The 18,043-nt window shown below is 42.9% G+C and overlaps 1 protein-coding gene and 1 non-coding gene across 3 annotated transcripts in view; both read right to left on the bottom strand.

Moving 5' to 3' along the window:
• Myo1d (myosin ID) overlaps window positions 1-18,043 on the bottom strand; it is a 301,477-nt gene that overhangs the window by 80,030 nt on the left and 203,404 nt on the right. The gene's annotated exons all lie outside the window — the stretch shown is intronic.
• LOC132655474 (U6 spliceosomal RNA) lies at window positions 502-608 on the bottom strand. Its single transcript, XR_009593282.1, has one exon. It is a non-coding gene; the product is annotated as a U6 spliceosomal RNA (small nuclear RNA).

Genomic DNA, 18,043 nt, shown 5'->3' with positions numbered 1-18,043 from the left:
TACAAGGAGGGCTGGCACCACAGGCCACAAAGATGTTAACTAGGAAAAGGGAATATTTGAACAACTTCATATCCAGCAGCATAGTCAACAACTTAAACCAAACAGTTCCTTGAAAGCTCTCTCTTCCAAACAGACTGACTGATCTGTATCTGTTGAAGAAATTAAATCTCTAATTAGAAAGATTTCAAAAGAGAAATCCCAGGCCCAGATGATTTCATTAGTGAATTGTTCTACACATCTAAAGAAATACCACTAATTCTCCATATTTTTGCTAGAAAATAGAAGGAACCACATCTAACTCATTTTAAGAATCGTTATTCTGATATCAAAAATAAATAGATAGCATAAGGAAATAATAAATTGATATCCTCCATGAACTTGGATATAAAACCATTAGCAAACTGAATCCAATAACATATTTGGAAAATACACAATGAAACAAAAATGAAACATAACAAAAACCAAATAAACAAAATGCCTAGACCTACAATGACTTTTTTTTAAAATATGGAACGCTTCATGAATTTGCGTGTCATCCTTGCGCAGGGGCCATGCTAATCTTCTCTGTATCGCTCCAGTTTTAGTATATGTACTGCTGAAGCGAGCACTACAGTGACTTTTTAAAAGCTAAAATATTTAGAAATCTAACAAAGTGTATGTAGGACCTATATACTGAAAGCTATCAATTGCTGGTAAAGTCAAATTAGAATACAAATGAAAGAAAAAGACCCTAAACAAATGAAGAGAAAAATACATTAAGAGACTGGAAAATTCAATACTGTTTAGATGCTAATTTTATACAAATTGATCTACAGATATAATACAGTCCCAGACAAATTGTTTTGGTTAAATATCAAAAAGCTGATTCTGAAGCATACATGGAAAGGCGAAGGAGCTAGAACAGACCTGTATACCAGCCTCACACATGAAAGCCAATTTTATTACATGCAAATTAGAAATTACAGCTCCCTGGCTATTTGGATGCTAAGACATCCTCCTTGGGGCAACAAGGCAGACATTAGAGTGATCTCTCATCTTGGATGCTTGTTTTCCCATCGCAGGTTGTGCCGCCTCCTGACTGCCGCTCGAGCTGTCAGTGAGCAAGCAACCCGCAGGGACAGGCAGCTGCAGGACAGTACACGCTGGCCCAGGGCTGGATCTAGCAAAGACGGAAACCTCATCCTCAGGGGAGTCAGTACAGTCAGATCCTGGAGATTATGCAAGCACAGAAGAGTCGTCAGCTCTAGATCGGAGGAAGGGTTAGGGAGACGCATACATTTTACAGGAAAGCAGCGATCAAGGTGCTCAGCTAATGTGTTGACCTAGAAACAGAAATCAGGCTATGAATTGACTCACACTCACGTGTTTTTTCTATCACACCCAGTTTCAATTCTCTTTTTGTCCTGTCTTTTTTTTTTTTCTCTTTCTTTTTCTTTCTTTCGAAGTGCTGGGGATCCAGCTCAGAGCCCCCAATGTGCTAGCACATCCTCTGCCACTGAGCTACACCCCCAGCCCTATCATAGGAAGCTTTCCTAAATACCACACCTAAATGAACATAAACTCGTAAATCAGTATTCCTATGAAAACGTTTTCATAGGAGGTGAGTTCTCAGGTAGATTTTGTTTATTTCTTACGCGTGAGGCCTCCCACAGGCCACAAAGCTCATGTGTGGAGGTCAGAAGACAACTGGTGGGAGTGGGTTCTCTCCTTCCGCCCTGTGCCTCCCAGGGATTGGGCTCCGGTCTCCAGGCTTGGTGGCCGGTGCCTTTACCCGCTGAGCCATTCCGCCATTCCTTGGCTGCGGTGCACTTGAACAAATGTTAAGTCGGTGTTTAGTGGAGAGCAGGGAAAACAGTTAAATATTTGGAAGCCATTCACTCACCTTTTAAAAATGGCTGCCTGAGGCCAGTGGTAAGACAAGACAGCAATTTCCCTGCCACTTAGACATACTGCATCCAGACGATTTTTTGTATGATTAAATTAAAAATATCATTTTCATTTGAAAAATGTTTTATGCCTATGATGCTTCACTCTCATTTGATTACTTTATTTATAAAATCCAAAATCGAATTTATGCAGCACTTCATGGGAAAGCTTGATTAAAGCCTAATAAAATGAGAATTTGAGTAGCAGTAACTGTCCGCGCTTCCCAGGAGCTGTTAGCTACTGGGCTGGGAAGAGCAGCTGGAGGCAGCCTGCTGCTGTGACCCCCACTTGTGCATACACAGAAGACCACTTCCTTGGGCACCACCCAGCCCAGAAGAGCTTTCCCCACCACCCCCTCCTGTGGAAGGGCAGCTTCATCTACTCCAGGTAAGGATTAGTTCTTCCTGTGTATACTTAGGCGACAGGGTGTGTCAAGTCCTGGAGGAAAGATTAACAACAAACAACACTAAGAAAGTCTCCCTCTGTTCTGGGAGTTCTCATGATGAGTGGGAGGACTGTGGGCTGAGGGAGACCTGTCTGTGCAGCCCACTTCAACCATGTGCTCTCAGACATCCACTCAATTTCCCGTGGTTCTGCCTTGTCTTCTGCCAACCCTCTGGCCAGTGGCATGAAACTCTTCTTGATCCTTTTGCCTAAGAGCCTTCCATATTCTGGGATTACAGGCACTACCAAACCTGGGTGACAATTCTTATACCACTTAGAATGATCTATTATACAGAAAACTGTGGAAGCCATTTTATTATGATTATTTTATTTAACTAAATGTAATATCATGAGTACAGATGGGAAAATCCAAAATAATCAACAGGCTGAATTCACAAGTAAAAGGGTGGCTTGCATTGGGAAACGTTTGTGAAACTCAGTTGATTAGGAAGCCACGTCTTCCTGCTATCTCATGCTCTATGCTTGGCTAACTAGAGGGTGTTCCTTGAGGTCAGGCTTGATGTCTCTCAATTCTTTAAGACAAGCATAGTATTCTGGATACGCATTATTATTTTTTAATAACACCTCATGTATATAAATGATAACCCTTTCTACGGCAAGTGCAAGGGCTCACCTGTATTTTATTACTATTTCATCATTTTTATTGGTTATGGCCTGTTCTAACTACTTGGCAATCTTTGGCAATAAGGTGCTGTAGACAGAGGAGAAAACAAATTTTCTCCTTGGAATTGGAGTATGGAAGTCCTCAGGTCTGGCTGAGCCTGGAGACTAAATGCACCTGGATCTTTTAATATAACTAAAACAAAAATAATTGCATATGAAGTGTGTATGCACACATGCCTGCACACACTCACACAGGTGCCTGCGGACACCAGGAGGGAATCTCCTGGAGCTCGAGGTGCAGGCGGGTGTGAGATGCTCTACGAGGCCACGGGGAACAGAATTTGGGTCTTCTTGAAGAGCACTGTGCTCTCTTAACCTCTGAGCCACCTCTCTAGTTGGTCATGTGATTTTTAATTGATAGACACATGCCATCTACATCTTACTTATTTTTATAAATAGCAGGTAAAAGAAATAATTAACTGAAAATTAAAAATATAACTCCTACACAACTTGAACTATCGGTTCAACAGGATTTTTAAAAATTGAGGTATATGAGCTGGAGAGGTGGTTTATCAGTTAAGAGCCCTGGAACTCTTCTAGAGGACCAGCACCACATAATGGTTCAGAATTCTCTGTAACTCCAATCCCAGAGGAGCCAATGTCTGCTTCTGGCCTCCGAGGGTACTGCATGCACATGGTGCGTAGACTTACATGCAGGCAAAACATCTATACTCATTTGAAAAAAATGAAAAAAACATTAGAAAAAAGAAAAGATTTAGGCATTTAACAGCTGGCAGGGATATACATGTTTTTCTATTATGGAAATCAATACGGAGATTTCTCAAGAAAACAAGAGAGAGCTACTAAACATTTTGGCCACAGCACATACGTGAAGGATCTGAAACAACAGATACCTGCATGCTCATGTTCACAGCAGCCAAGCTATGGAGCCAGCCCAGCTTCCCATCAGACGGCTTAAAAAGTGGCATATATACTCGGTGGAATTTTGCTCAGCAGAAAGTAAAAAGGTTGTATGTCTCTCGCGGAAAAGTGATCAGGACTGGAGATGGGTTGTGTTAAGCAAGGCAGACTCAAAAAGACAAAGGTTGCATGTTTTCTCTTATGTATAGACCCTAGATCTCTCCCATATGTGGAATCTAGATATACATGATATGAAAATAGCAGGGGGACTAGTGAAGGAAAGAAAAGGGATTAGTGGGAGGGAGAAGGGAAGATGGGGAAGAGAGTAGGAGGTGAATACGGTCAAAGCACTTGGCATGTAAATATGAAAACGTCAGAATAAAACTCATTTTGTACAATTGCTATGTGCTAACATTTAAGTACAACTTACAATATAATCTCTCATGTAGCAGTGCTAATGTAATATTTAATAAAATTCAAAGATTTTCAAGTATACAGATGGATGATTCTGGCACCAAAGCTGAGATACGAAATACACCTTCACACCAGCATGCTTCTCCTGGATGTTCGGTTTCAGTTTTTAGTCTCAGTTCTGGATCTGTATAAAGCTGACTTCAGGACTCTGGGGGGGATGGGTGGGTGGGCGGGCTGTGAAACAGTCTCCCTCTGTGGTACAGTCAGCCTCAAACTTGCAGCAGTCCTCCTTCCGTGCACCACGCACCAGGATTACAGATGTTTCAACCACTGCGATCAGCTTTAAAAATTCTTTCAGGCTGCCAAGATGATTACTTAGACTGTTAAGTCCAAGGGTCCTTGGCAGTAAGAAGAAATTCACAAGATGTTCAACTATCTTCATATCCATCGTTTATATGGCTATATACTGCTAGACTGAGATTTCTAAAAGATTATTAATCTTCAGAAGGGCCTAGTAGACCCTCTCTCAAAACCAAAACAAATAAATAAATAAAAGCCTGGGAATGATGTTTGGTGGCAGAGAGCTTGCTTAGCATATGTAGGGCCATATGTCCAATCCCTAGTATGTAAAAATAAACACGTTCATAAACTAACTAAAAATATTTACATTAGTTCTTTTGAGAATTTGATACAATGTATTTTAATTATAATTACCTTCACTCCTTTTCCCACCTCTCTATCCCTTCTCCACTTCATCCTCTTTCTCTTTTTTAAAAATAACCCAGAGTCCAATTTTGCTGACCAGATACTCACAGGTGTGGACCCTCCACTGGATATGGTCAGCCTACCAGGTGACACACTGTCTCTGCTCCCCTGAAGCCACCAGCCGCTGTAAATGACTCTTCAGTTAGGGTCAGGGTCCCAGTCCCTCCTCTCTCTGTGTTGGAATGCTGACTGATCTGATGCAGGTTCTGTACCGGTAACCACAGCTGCTATCAGTTCACGAGGACAGGAATCTTGTCATATTGAGGAGTTGCTGCTTTCCTCTGGCCCTCCCTGACCTCTGGCTCTTACAGTCTTTCACCTCCTCTTCTCTGATGGTATCTGAGCCTTTGTGGAGTGGGGTGGGGGGTAGGGTGGGGTGATGTGGAGGTCCCATCTGCGGCTAAGCACTCCACTAACACTTAACTGCATTTTGATCAGTGGTGAGTTTCTTGTTATCTACTATCCTCTGCAAGGGAACTTCTTGAATGAATTCTGAAAACTGCATTAATCTATGACAAATTTAATTTTAAAGGTGACTATGCTGGTGGTCTTAAAGGGGCTATTTAAATTCATATGGTAACAGAACATAGTCTCCCCACCCCCACCCCCCAGTACCTTTGGGCTGGGAGTGCCATGCAGGGACAGAGCACTTGCCTTGCATGTTTGAGGCCTTGGGTTCAAACACTCAAAGAACCAAAAGTGCTTGAAGGGCAGTTGGAAATTTAAGCTGTGTTGGTTGCTGTAGCAGGCGGGGTGCTGAGAGCAACAGCAAGTGTCACTTTGCTTGTCTGTTTCCCTTCACATTCCCCTTTTCCTCTGTGTCTTCACACCTCAACCTGATTGTATCCCTACATGTCAGACAAAACTGTAGGTCTCAAAAGTAACAGCTGTAAAATGCAGAACCTCAAAAAAGACTCCCAAGGAACCACAGATTTCTGAAGTCCGTGAAGCACAGGCAAGAGCTCAGGTGCTTCAGTGACAAAAGACTAATAACATCATAGTCCGCGTCACCTTAAAGCATTCACTTCTTGGGGACCACCAAGAACTTTCTGGGAGGAGACCACTGCATCTCCTTTGTGTGTATACTGGGCGGCAGTGACTGTTCCAGTCTTACTCTGTGGTCTTCTCAGGAGGACCCCTTCTCTCAGCTAGCTACAGCCCTCTCAACACATCTCAAAGGACCACAGTAATTTGGGGGTTTCTGCCTTTCAGAGAGATGTGAGTATTGATGAAATCAAAGTAGTCATGGAATTCTCTAGATTCTGCTTGCATTCTGAAATTACTATTGAATTTACTTAAATTACTTTGAATTTACTATTCTCTACTTCATTTCTTCAGTATGACTGCAGAGCTATAATAATTATGTTCTTTTGATCTCAAGTAACAAATTGATTTGGCTACTTCTCAATGGAGAACACTGCTCATTTTGTTTTCCCTTCCAACATTTGGAAGACAGTTGGGCTGGCTCTTTACAGGATTTCTTCCTCTCGACCTCTCTCTTTCTATCTCTTTCTCTCTCTTCTTGTTCCTGCCTTGTCTCAATAAAATTCACATTCCAAATCTTACTGGTGGTGGGACATATCACACTGTTTAGGATAACTGAGAGTTTATCTCTTTGTAAATGACCACTGCTTAAAACAACCAAACACTTGTGCCCCTGCAAGCTGACTGTCCTCAGGCGGCCATGCTGAGGGGATGCCAAGTCTTCACAGAGCACAGACATTCTGGGTCAGCAGTATTGGTTCGAGCAATCCTAACTCTGGGTCAGGCAAGCAGGAGAGCTTCAGCGTTTTCACACCCATTGTTTATCTTATCTTCTCTTGTAATAGCATGACATCACGGTATCACACGCAAGGCAAGTAATGATGTGTACTCTGGCACACAGTTCTGGTCTATGGTTGAGAGGACATATTTGGAGCCACCCTGCTTGCTAACAGAATCCAGACATGGGGCAGGATATCTCTTAGTGTGTGTGTCGGTCCCTACATCTCTCTTTCTTCCAATATAGCCACCAGTCTTCAACAAGGGCTCCACTCTGAGGACCTTATCTAGTCATAACCATCTCCCAAAGGTCCTGCCTCCAGCCACATGCTCTGATTAAGTTTCCACCCACTCAGATAGCCATAACAGGGATTCAGTTCCCATGTGGATTTCACAGGAGGTAACCGGGTCTCGGTGCACAGAAGTTGCTGAGAACCAGCCTTAGCGTTTCCCAGCTGAAGCCTAAGGCATTGTGCCACAATGACCCCTCCCCCCCTCCAGCTCAGAGAAGCTGCGAGCATGATAAGATGGTGATTTAATTACTTATTTCTCCTGGGTTTGGGATGCTTTGTTACCTAGCAACAGTCACTGGAATAAAAATATGGAGAGAAGAGGGGATGCCACAGCAATAGCCCTAACACAGTTGGCACAGGCTTTGGGAAGTGGGTAGGAGGTGGAAGGGAAGCCTCCTGTGAGACTCTGATGAGTTTCTAAGAGGTGTGAAGTGAAGGCTGCAAGTAAGGGAAGAAAACAAGACCTCAGACCAGAATAAAAGGCACTCTAGTTATGAAGGGGCGGTAATATTTCAACACTGGTGTCAATGAGCTGGCAGGGACAGAAAATGCACCTAGCAAGTAGGATTATCCAGATAAGGAAGTTTCTGGACAGAGTAAAGGAAACAGTGTCTGGCTTTCTCCCATGGGGAAAAACATTCAAGAGGAAAGAGAAGATCCTAATAAAGAACTGTTCATCTTTCATGCGGAATTTAGAGGAAATATAAAGAAGTCGCAACTGCCGGGCTTCAAAATACAACTGTTCCTTATTCTCAGCTTTTCCAGATGGCAAATGATTCTTAAATTAAGGAATGGTTTCAGGGCAATGGATCAAATCCAGAGCAGGATTGTAAGATCCAATGTCACAGCCTCAGAAACATCTAAGGCATTGCTTCAAAGAGTCTTCCACACATGAAAGGCACTGTAAAGATCTTTAGGGCACATCTTGTGAATTCTCTCCATTGACACCAGGGTTCCAGAGAGGCTTGAGGATCTTGCTCACAGCAGCACAGGGAGGTCAAACACAGAGCAGCGAGTTTTGCAGATTCCCGGCTGTGTTCCTCCCCTTCTAACAGAGTAGACTATGTATCACTGCACAGTGGCTCCATCGTGACTCACAGGGTGGACATGGATTTCAGGCTGTACTAAAGGGACAGAGGTCACACAACGCAGATGCTTCTGAACCTCTGGTTTCTGTGGGGTAGTAGTAGGTTAGGAAGGCAAGCTGTAAACACAGGTGGTCAGTGAGAAGGAGCCTTCTCTCCCATTTGAATGGAAATCCATGGAGGGCAACCATCCCAGTCCATGGGACAACTTCTGTTTAGATCACCGATCTTTCTATGAAAGGAATGCTACTTAAGGAGTAGAGCCTGGACTGAATGGAATGATTAAGATCTTGGTTTTTGAACTTGAAACCTTATACTATCAGGGAACTAAACTTTGGGGGAATCTTGGGAGGGAAAGAACACATTTTTAATTTATTTACACACACACACACACACACACACACACACACACACACACACACTTTCTTTCTTTCTTACATTTTCACACACGTTTGGTTCTGGGTGTTGAGCCATATGTCTACTAGATGAATGCTGTGTCACTGAACTACAGCACCAAACGTATGCTCTTTAAAAACTGAGTGCTGGGCATTCAGCCAGAGAAATAGATTTTTGTTTTGTTTTGTTTTTCTGAGACAGGTTTTCTCTGTGTAGTCCTGGCTGTCTTGGAACTCTGTAGAGCAGGCTGGCCTTGAACTCAGAGATCCACCTGCATCTGCCTCCTGAGTGCTGGGATTAAAGGCCTGTGCCATGGCTATTACCACTACCCACCAGCAACATTCTGAACAGAGAAATCTGAGTGATTTTTTTTTTTTAAAGTAGAAGACAGCTGTGGAGGATTTCAACCACAATCACAAATTCTTTACCTCTCTTCCAACTGAGTTACTTTCTTTTGGATGACAGCTATGGTAGGAAGTGCCTTTGCTTAAGAAAGTGCACTCAAGTGAGGTGGAGTGACTTTTAATGGCAGCTCATAGACAATGCAGTTCTTTGAGTGTCTCATTTGAAGCCCACTGCCAGGAGTGGTAGCACTGGTCTGTACTACAAGAAGTCAGGAGGCTAGGGCAGAAAGATTTTGAGTTTAGAAAAAAGAAAGAAGCAACCTACAGACCTCTCTGCACAAAGAAGCTAAGCATCGCCAGAGGCTCTGGATGGTGTTGCAGTTGCCTTCCTCACACTTCCCCAGCAAGGGCTCGCCACTGGAATACGTGAGCCTCCCAATGGCTCGAGTCCCTCGCCTCTGAGATATTCTAGGTCTCAAATCTGGCTGAGGCCCAGAGACACACCATCTGCTTTGCCTTTTAGATTCCTGACCCAAGAATTGAGGACCACAAAATGTCTTGTTTCTAAGTTTGGAGCTGAAGAACTTTAAAGACCATCTCATTGTGTTAGCCTCAGTTGATCTGGACTCACTGTGTAAATCAGGCAGGCCTTGTACGCACAGAGAGCAACTTGCCTCTGCCTCCTGAGTGCTGAAATGTATCGCATTTTAATTAATTTACTGTGTGTGTCTATGTGGAGGTCAGAGGACAACCTTTGCTATGTGGGTTCTGAGGAATGAACTCAGGACGTCAGTTTTGGCAGTTGGCACCTTTACCTGCTGAGCCACCTCACCAGCCCAGGATAGTTCATTATTCAGCTATTGTGACCAAACCATGCGTGGTGGTTTGAGTAGGTATGACCACACACAGATTCACGTGTTTAATGCTTGGCCATAGGAAGTGGCACCAAGATGTAGAACTCTCAGCTCCTTCTCCAGCACCGTGTCTGCCTGAACACTACCATGCTTCCTGCCATGGCAATAACGGACCAAATCCCTGAAACTGTGAGCCAGCCCCAATTAAATGTTTTCACGGTGCCCCTTCCCAGCGATAAAGCCCTAACTAAGACAAATGTATTTTTTTTTTTGGGGGGGGGAGAGGTGTTTAGAATCGAACCCAGGATCTTGTCATGTTAAGTACATGTTCTATCCTTGAGAGCTACCACTCCAGCTCCAAAAGAGACATGCTCGTTCTATAACTGCATTGTGGAAAGGATGTATAGTTTGTACCTAAGACTTAATTCCCTAATAGACAAGTATCCTCTTGACATTTTTAAGAAAATGTGATTGGAAAAAAAAATGCCTCTATTTTGGAAATGTTTTCTACTTGAATTAAATAGAACCAAGTGATTACTTTACTCTGTTAAGAATTCCGCATAATAGAGGTGAGGATTAGTTATCGTGTTTTAAAGCAGATGCATTTTCAGGGAGGTTGGATCCCCAGGGTCACACTCCCAGTCAACGTACTCCAAATATCATACTAATATACTACAGAGGAACCACCTGGTATTTCAACGGTGAAACAAAATCTATTATACCAAATATGGGCCTTGGGCAATTAGAAAGTATAGTCTCAAAACCAGTAGAACTGATTTTATACACAAGTGCTTGCTATGAGCCTAGTAGTTCTGATCAATATTATTCAGGTCAATGAAAAGAATTATAATCAGCCGATTAAAGAGCTAAGTTTACATCATTGTGTGACAAGGCCTTTCAACCTTTGATTATAATACCTTGATGTAAGCCCTCCAAAAGAACTGTTTGGTAAGTTTCCAACCTTAATCCATCTCACTACGCTGAATAAATAATATCTTGTCCAACTTGGATTCCTCCAAATATTTTAAACATCCTGAGAGAGATCAAGGGCACCACAAGAAGAGTGTTTGTAGCCTATATCCGTCATTCTCATTGCAGATGAACTGCATACCTCAGAAACGGAACCCAGAGAATGGCATGCGGTGAGCTGGCCTGTCACTGCCTCCTCTGTTAGTTCTTGGATTCTTTTTCCTCATGTGAGAAGGGCCTCATTTACAGGAACTGCACTGGGCTCCTTCCATGTTTGGCCCGAGTGTCAAATTCCTTGCTAGGAAGGTAGATAGAACGTAGTGGCTCATGGGTCACGGTCTTCTTTTTGCTGAAACCCTCACATAGGACATTGGAGGTCTCTGTTCTAGAATGCCTGGCACTTTGAGTACTGGAACTTATCTTAGACTCTAGTGAAACAGCTCTGTGAAATCCTGAATCTTTAGCTTCAAAGAGGCTGCTCTGGGGAAGTAGCTCCAGAAAGCACGTCAACGAGACTTTAAAGACCAAGCCATCGAGTGGAAGTCAACGGTGTCCCCTCTGAGTGTCTCTGTACTTGTGGCTTTCATATATTGCAGCCATCAACATGCCCGCCTATGGCAGATGGGCTCTCTTCTAATTACTGCCTCAGATTTACTGTTGTGGGTTTGGGAGCCATATAATCAAATTCACCACAAGGGTACATGAAGCAGGACGATGAATGGCCCAAGAGGGCACTTCTTTAGAACAAGCATGCAAAGCTAAGTGCTGAAGCCCTGTCACATCTATTTTGACTATTCAAACTCATATTCTGACTGGCTCATTTGGCCCAGTGGTTCCCACTGTGGCTGCACATTAGGAGTGTTGGGGATATTCTGATTTATTTCATTTGGGAAACTTCCCAAGTGATTCTAATTGTATAAAATCATTGATCTGGTGAAGCTACTAAATAATTGGGTCTTAGATAGTCAAATTATTATTTTAAAAAGATAATTGTTTTACTAATTAAATCTAGTTTTAAAAAATCTATTTTAAATTTTTTTCTTTTTCTTAAAATACCAACTTAATTAAGTTACTTTCCTTATTGGTCTTTTAATTGAAATTCTTTACCTTACCAATTAATGACCTTCCTGATGCAAAAAGATTACACATTCATCACTTTAGGTACTTTGTTCTTACCCTGCCTTTGCCAACAAGCTGAATCTATGCACATTAGCTTTTCTCTGTTTCAGGTTTGTTAGTGACTTCAGTGTTTTTCTAACCGTTTTGGCTACTGTGCTATAAGATGGGATTGTATTTGGCCTCCATCAACCACACCTTGATAGGGATTCTGAGAAGTACTTTATAGCCTATAGTGAGGAGGAAATCTAGTCCAGGACATACTCAGGAGGCAACAAATAATGCACAAACATATATGCATGCATGCATATGCACATACTTGCACACATGCTGTGCTGGGAAAGCCCTATCAATGCTCTCCGCCTTTTCACCTGAAAGTGGGGGGCTTAAAACTTAATATTAATACATAATACTGCCTCATAACAGTATTAAAACTATTTTTAATATTTCATAATATTTTAAAAAATATTTTTTTTTCTTTTTTGAGATAAGGTTTCTCTGTGTATCCCTGGCTGTCCTAGAGTTCTTTGTAGACCTTGAATTCAGAGATCTGCCTGCCTCTGCCTTCCGGAGTGTTGGATTAAAGGCATGCACTGGCTTGCCCCACTGAGAAGCCTAAATATTTTTTAATAACAAAATTATTTAAATTACTTCATGGAGAATAATGAACTAGTGCACACAGAAAATATTTTTTAAACTGTCAATTTAAATGAAGAATGGCTCAAGAATCTCATGTCTTATCTCCACTTCCGGTCCTAGAGCATCCATAGAGACAATTCCAAGAGTCCCTGAAATAGCTTCCCCACCTCTTCCCATTCCAGTCTTGAACATGCCTCTTAAAATCTGTTACTCTGCATCACCCAAAGCAGTGGCTCATGTAATGCTTTAGGACAGTGGTTCTTAATTAACCTGTGGGTCTCCACCCTTTTGGGGGGGGGTCACCTATCAGATATCTTGAATATCAGGTATTTACAATTCATAACAGTAGCAAAATTACAGTTTTGAAGTAGTAATGAAATAACTTTATGGTTGGGGGTCACCACATGAGGAACTGTATTAAAGCGTTGCAGCATTAGGAAGGTTGAGAACCACTGGTCTGAGAGCTTGGAAAAGGGCTGGGTGGTGGTGGTGCACAGCCCAGCACTCAGGAGGCAGAGGCAAGCAGATCTCTGAGTTCACAGTCAGCCTTGTCTCCTGAGTGAGTTCCAAGATTGCCAGGGAGACAGAGAACACACAGAACTTGGAAAAGAGGGCTGGAAAGGCGGCTAGGCTGTTCAGAGCATTGGTTGTTCTTCTAAGGCAACCCAGGGTTGTTTGATTCCCACATGGTGGCTGGCAACTGTAACTCCAGTTTCAGGGGATCCAATGCCCTCTTCTGGCCTCCATGGGCATGAAGCACACACATGGTACAGAGGCATACATGCAGACAAAACACCCATAGACATAAAGATAAAAAAAAAAAAAATCTTAAAAAAAAAAAAAGGAAATGGAGCTGCAGAGATGCCTCAGAGATTAAGAGCCCTGGCTGCTTTTCCAGAAGATCCAGGCTCATCCCCAGCATCCATACTGGGGCTCACAACCATCTGTAACTCCAGTCCCAGGGGATCCATGCTCTCTTCTGGCCTCATCAGACATCAGGCATGCATGTGGTGCAGAGACATACATGCAGGCAAAATGTCCTCAAACACAAATGATTGGAAATAAATACCTATGTCCATCATAGAAAATACACAAGTCCATAGGCATATACCTGTGGACTTTGGAAACCCTTCCTCCTCCACAAAGCCATTTCTACCCCTTTTTGTGTGTAGAGCATTTAATGCTGCAGCGCGGTGATGGGTCTTCTTGGCCTCTAGGGATGCAAGAAATACCTTCCTGTGGCTTAGCCGCTCGGCTGTGGTGTCTTGTTATAGCAATGGAGCCCAGCGAGAGACTCCAGTGTAGAGGGCTCTCCAGACAGGTGACTGTCTAGTGGGCTCGCTTTACATTCCCCAGACTCTCACATGCGGCCTATTTAAGGCATATTCCTTCTTGCACCTCTGCTTCTTTTCCTACATTTCCCATCTTGAAGAGGAATCAGGATTACTATCTACCTGCCCAGGCGTCCTGAAAGAAACTTCTGCCTTATGATTCTCTTTTCTCAATGCCCACTGCCTATTGTTTCTGTACTTGAAGTAGATTTTCTTCATTTTAAAATTTATTTTCACTTCTCTCCCCCCTCTCCATGTGTGTATACACATGTGCTCAGCTGCTCGAACAGGCCACAAGAGAGCTTACATTCCCCTGAAACTGGAGCCACCAAACTCAGATTCTCTGGAAGAGTAGCGAGTGTTCTCAGTCACTGAGCCATCTTGATAGCTCCGTGGGCAGCTCTTGGACCACTACCCGCTTCCTTTCCTTTTCTTGTCTGAGTTCAGGCTCTTGTAATTTCTCAACATGCCACAGCAGTGGCTTCTTAACTGTTTTTTCTATCTCCAGTCTTAACCTGTCCAGTTCAACAGCAATCATTCATTGAACACTTACTGTATGGGGTGAAGTCCATGTTCCAGAGGGAAAATGGGGGAGACAGATTTTAGACAACCATATCATGTGTCAGGTGGGAGTGAAGAATAGAGTAGTAAGAAAGGTACAGAGAAGGACAGCATGGAGGTGAATGCATCACTTGGAGTATGTCTTTGAGGGAATATGTGAGGAGCCCACACAGTTATCTGAGAAGACAGTGAGAATAAACAGGAAGAACGGAGAGCCAACAGCGAGGCCCTGAATTCTGGCTTTCTCCTGTTCCTCTGGCTTCTTCAGGGTTGTCAGTTTACAAGCAGATCATGATTGCTGAGACTTTAACCATGTGATGAGAACTATGCTGTGAACCATGTGCGATTTCAGATGTGCTTACATGGACCTATTAAGGCTGTGGTTATTTGACCAGGACCTGTATACTCCCACGTGTCCTAACAGCTGTATTTCCAGACCCCACTGGATAAGACTTCATTTACCATTGTATTTAAATGCTCTTCAAATGCAAATAAAGCATTTTCATACTTCCTCCTTGGTAATTCCAGGATCTGAATTACCAAGGGCATTGGAGAGCAAGGGCGGAAAGGCAGATTAGGGAGGTGGCTTCTGAAGCAGGAAAATGGCTGCTCTCTCCACCAAAGTCCAATGAAGAATTTAGCAAAGTGGAGGGAGGTACTGAACTGGTCAGTTGTTTGTCCCTGCTGGGCATTCCCTCATGTAAGGCACAATGTAAAGATGTCTCTGGGTAGGTTCAAGTCCAATAAAATACAATTCTTTTATTGTATGTCTTTTAGAAAGTGAGGTTCTTTCTGTAATGCAGTTAAACTTAATTGTAACAGTTTTGTGCAAACAAAGTTTGTTCTGGATCCAACCAGTAACAGAGAAACTCATGTACCAGATGGCTACTTAGGGCCAGAGTTCAGAACCAGCATAGACACCTCCCCAAGATATGGTGGGGTGGGAGCAAGTGAGATGTCATTATAAAGGATGGGATCATTTATTTATTTGCTTACAGAGAGGTTGCTTCTCTGTGGATCAGGCTGGTCTCCATTTATTGGTGCTCCTGCTTGAGCCTCCTCAGTGCTGGGGTTACAGTTGTGTACCACAATGCCTGGCCTACATTACTCTTATTAAAGAAAAGATCTTGTTTTTGAAAAAATTTATTTCTTTATTATTTATACTTTATTCTGTCTGCATGCCAGAAGAAGGCACCAGATCTCATTATAGATGAACTACCAGGTGGTTGCTGGGAATTGAACTGAGGACCTTTGGAAGAATAGCCAGTGCTCTTAACCTCTGGGCCATCTCTCCAGCCCAAGAAAAATCTTTCCACAAGACTAACCTTGAACTTCAAGGAGACTAAATTTTTTCCCTTTTTAAAAAAGATTTATTTATTTGTCATGTATACAGTGTTCTGTCTGCATGTCTGCAGGTGCACGCCAGAGGAGGGCACCAGATCTCATTATAGATGGTTGTGAGCTACCACATGGTTGCTGGGAATTGAACTCGGGACCTTTGGAAGAACAGCCAGTGTTCTTAAACACTGAGCCATCTCTCCAACCCAGAGAGTCAATTTTTGATACTGACCATAGAGCATGTGGTAGAGCATGTCAGTTATACCAGTACATGGGAGGCTGAGTTGGGAGGATTCCAAATTTGAAGGTAGCTTGGGGTACATAGTGATTTCAAGCCCAGCCTGATCTAGAAAAACAAAATCTGGTTTCAACCATAACCATCACCACCCTTCTTCTTTTTTCTGTTTTGTTTTTCAAGACAGGGTTTCTCTGTCCAGTTCTGGCTGTCCTGGACTAGCTTTATACACCAGGCTGGACTCAAACTTGCAGAGATCTGCCTGCCTCTGCCTCCCAAGTGCTGGGACTAAAGGCGTGTGCTACCACGACTGGGCCCCTCTTCTTTCTTAATCTATTTGGGCTGCTATGAAAAGCAAAAAACCCAAATTGGGTATTTTATAAACAAGAGGAATTTATTTGTCACAGTCCTGGGTGTTAGGAGTCCAAGATCAGAGGGCAGTGCATGTTCAGACTGAGTTTTTGGGCAGCAGACTGCTGCCTTCATGATGTCCTCAGGGGGTGGAAAGTGTGAGGGTCAGTCTAGTCTCTGGTATAAGGATATTAATCTTGTGAGGATAGAGCCCTCCAAGGGCCCCATCACCTAATGCCATCATCTTAGGACTTGGGATGTGAACTCAGGAAGTTCAGAGGAACATATTCAGACCACTGTACCTTGCTCTGTCTCTGCCTCTCTCTCTCTCTCTCTCTCTCTCTCTCTCTCTCTCTCTCACACACACACACACACACACATCAATTGACTGAATACAATTTGGAGACAAATCTAAACTTTCAACAAATATTTCCTTAAAAACTAAAGCAACAAACAATCCCCCAAATCCCCAAACCAAAAGGGCCAGGTATGGTTAGCATATGCCTTTAATCCTAGCACCCCAGAGGATGAGAGGCAGGTAGATTCCTGAGAGCTTGAGAATATTAGGGCTACATAGTAAGCCCTGCCTCAAAAAGCAAAAATAGGACAAAACAAAAAAGACTTTCTTCATCAAAAAATAAAACAAAGAGGCATAACAGAAATACGGGGAGCAGAACAGGCATTCTGTAACAGGCCATAAAAGTACTTTCTGGTTCTGTGTGTATGTGGGTGCCCAAATGTCAAAGTGAAAAATATTCCTTGATTACCAAGACTGGTACCTGAGATTGGAATGAACCTGCATAGGTGAGCTTTTTGGAGCAATCTTTACCTCTAAGTAGGTCCTGACCATTTCTTTATTTTTTTAATCTCTAATTATTTTTATTTTTGTATATTAATTGCAGTTTATTTACTTTGTATCCTTGCTGTAGCTCCCTCTCTCATTCCCTCCCAGTCCCACCTTCCCTCCCTCGTCTCCTCCCTGCCCCTCTCTAAGTCCACTGATGGGGAGGTCCTCCTCCCCTTCCATCTGACCCTAGCTTATTCCTTGACTTTTGTAGAGATTACCACATACATGCAGACATAGTAAAATGCATATGCACTTCTCTTCTTAATCGGCATTTGTATTACTTGGGTCCCTATGTCCACCTAAAGAGTCCACATATGAACAAAGCAGGGTACAGAGGACCTCTCTTCCCCTATGCCTATTTGAGAGATCTGATTTCACTAGCATCCAGTACAGCCTAGGTATAAGATTTTTTAAACCTCTATGAGAAGCTTGGGATGTAGCCCATGATAGAGATCTCAGCATGCCTGAGGCCCAGGGTTCAATCCCCAACAAAACCAAAATGGAAGTCCCAACACAGAACCTCCAAACTCCACAGATCGTTTTAGTGTGTAGCTAAGGGTCCTAAGAACTCCAAGTTAGACTTGAAATAACCAAATTACAATCTCTAAGCATCAGGTTAGTGTTGAAAGGACCATCTTCTGGTGTAGCACCCTTTTTGTGGGGGTTTGTCTGTGGGAAGACAGACTGTGTGACCTCAAGAATGGTGCAGCAGCTCTCTTTAAAAGTGCTATTATTTGTCTTCACAGCAGAAATGGAGCAATCGTTTTCTTTGTTTCTTTTTATTCTAATGGATCATTCCTTGGGTCCACTGATAGATGAGCTAGGTATT

The sequence above is a fragment of the Meriones unguiculatus genome, chromosome 7, assembly GCF_030254825.1.
Source record: "Meriones unguiculatus strain TT.TT164.6M chromosome 7, Bangor_MerUng_6.1, whole genome shotgun sequence".
Taxonomy (NCBI): Eukaryota; Metazoa; Chordata; class Mammalia; order Rodentia; family Muridae; genus Meriones; species Meriones unguiculatus.
Note: the sequence above shows the minus strand (reverse complement) of the source record. Positions and strands in the feature narration are given on the sequence as shown.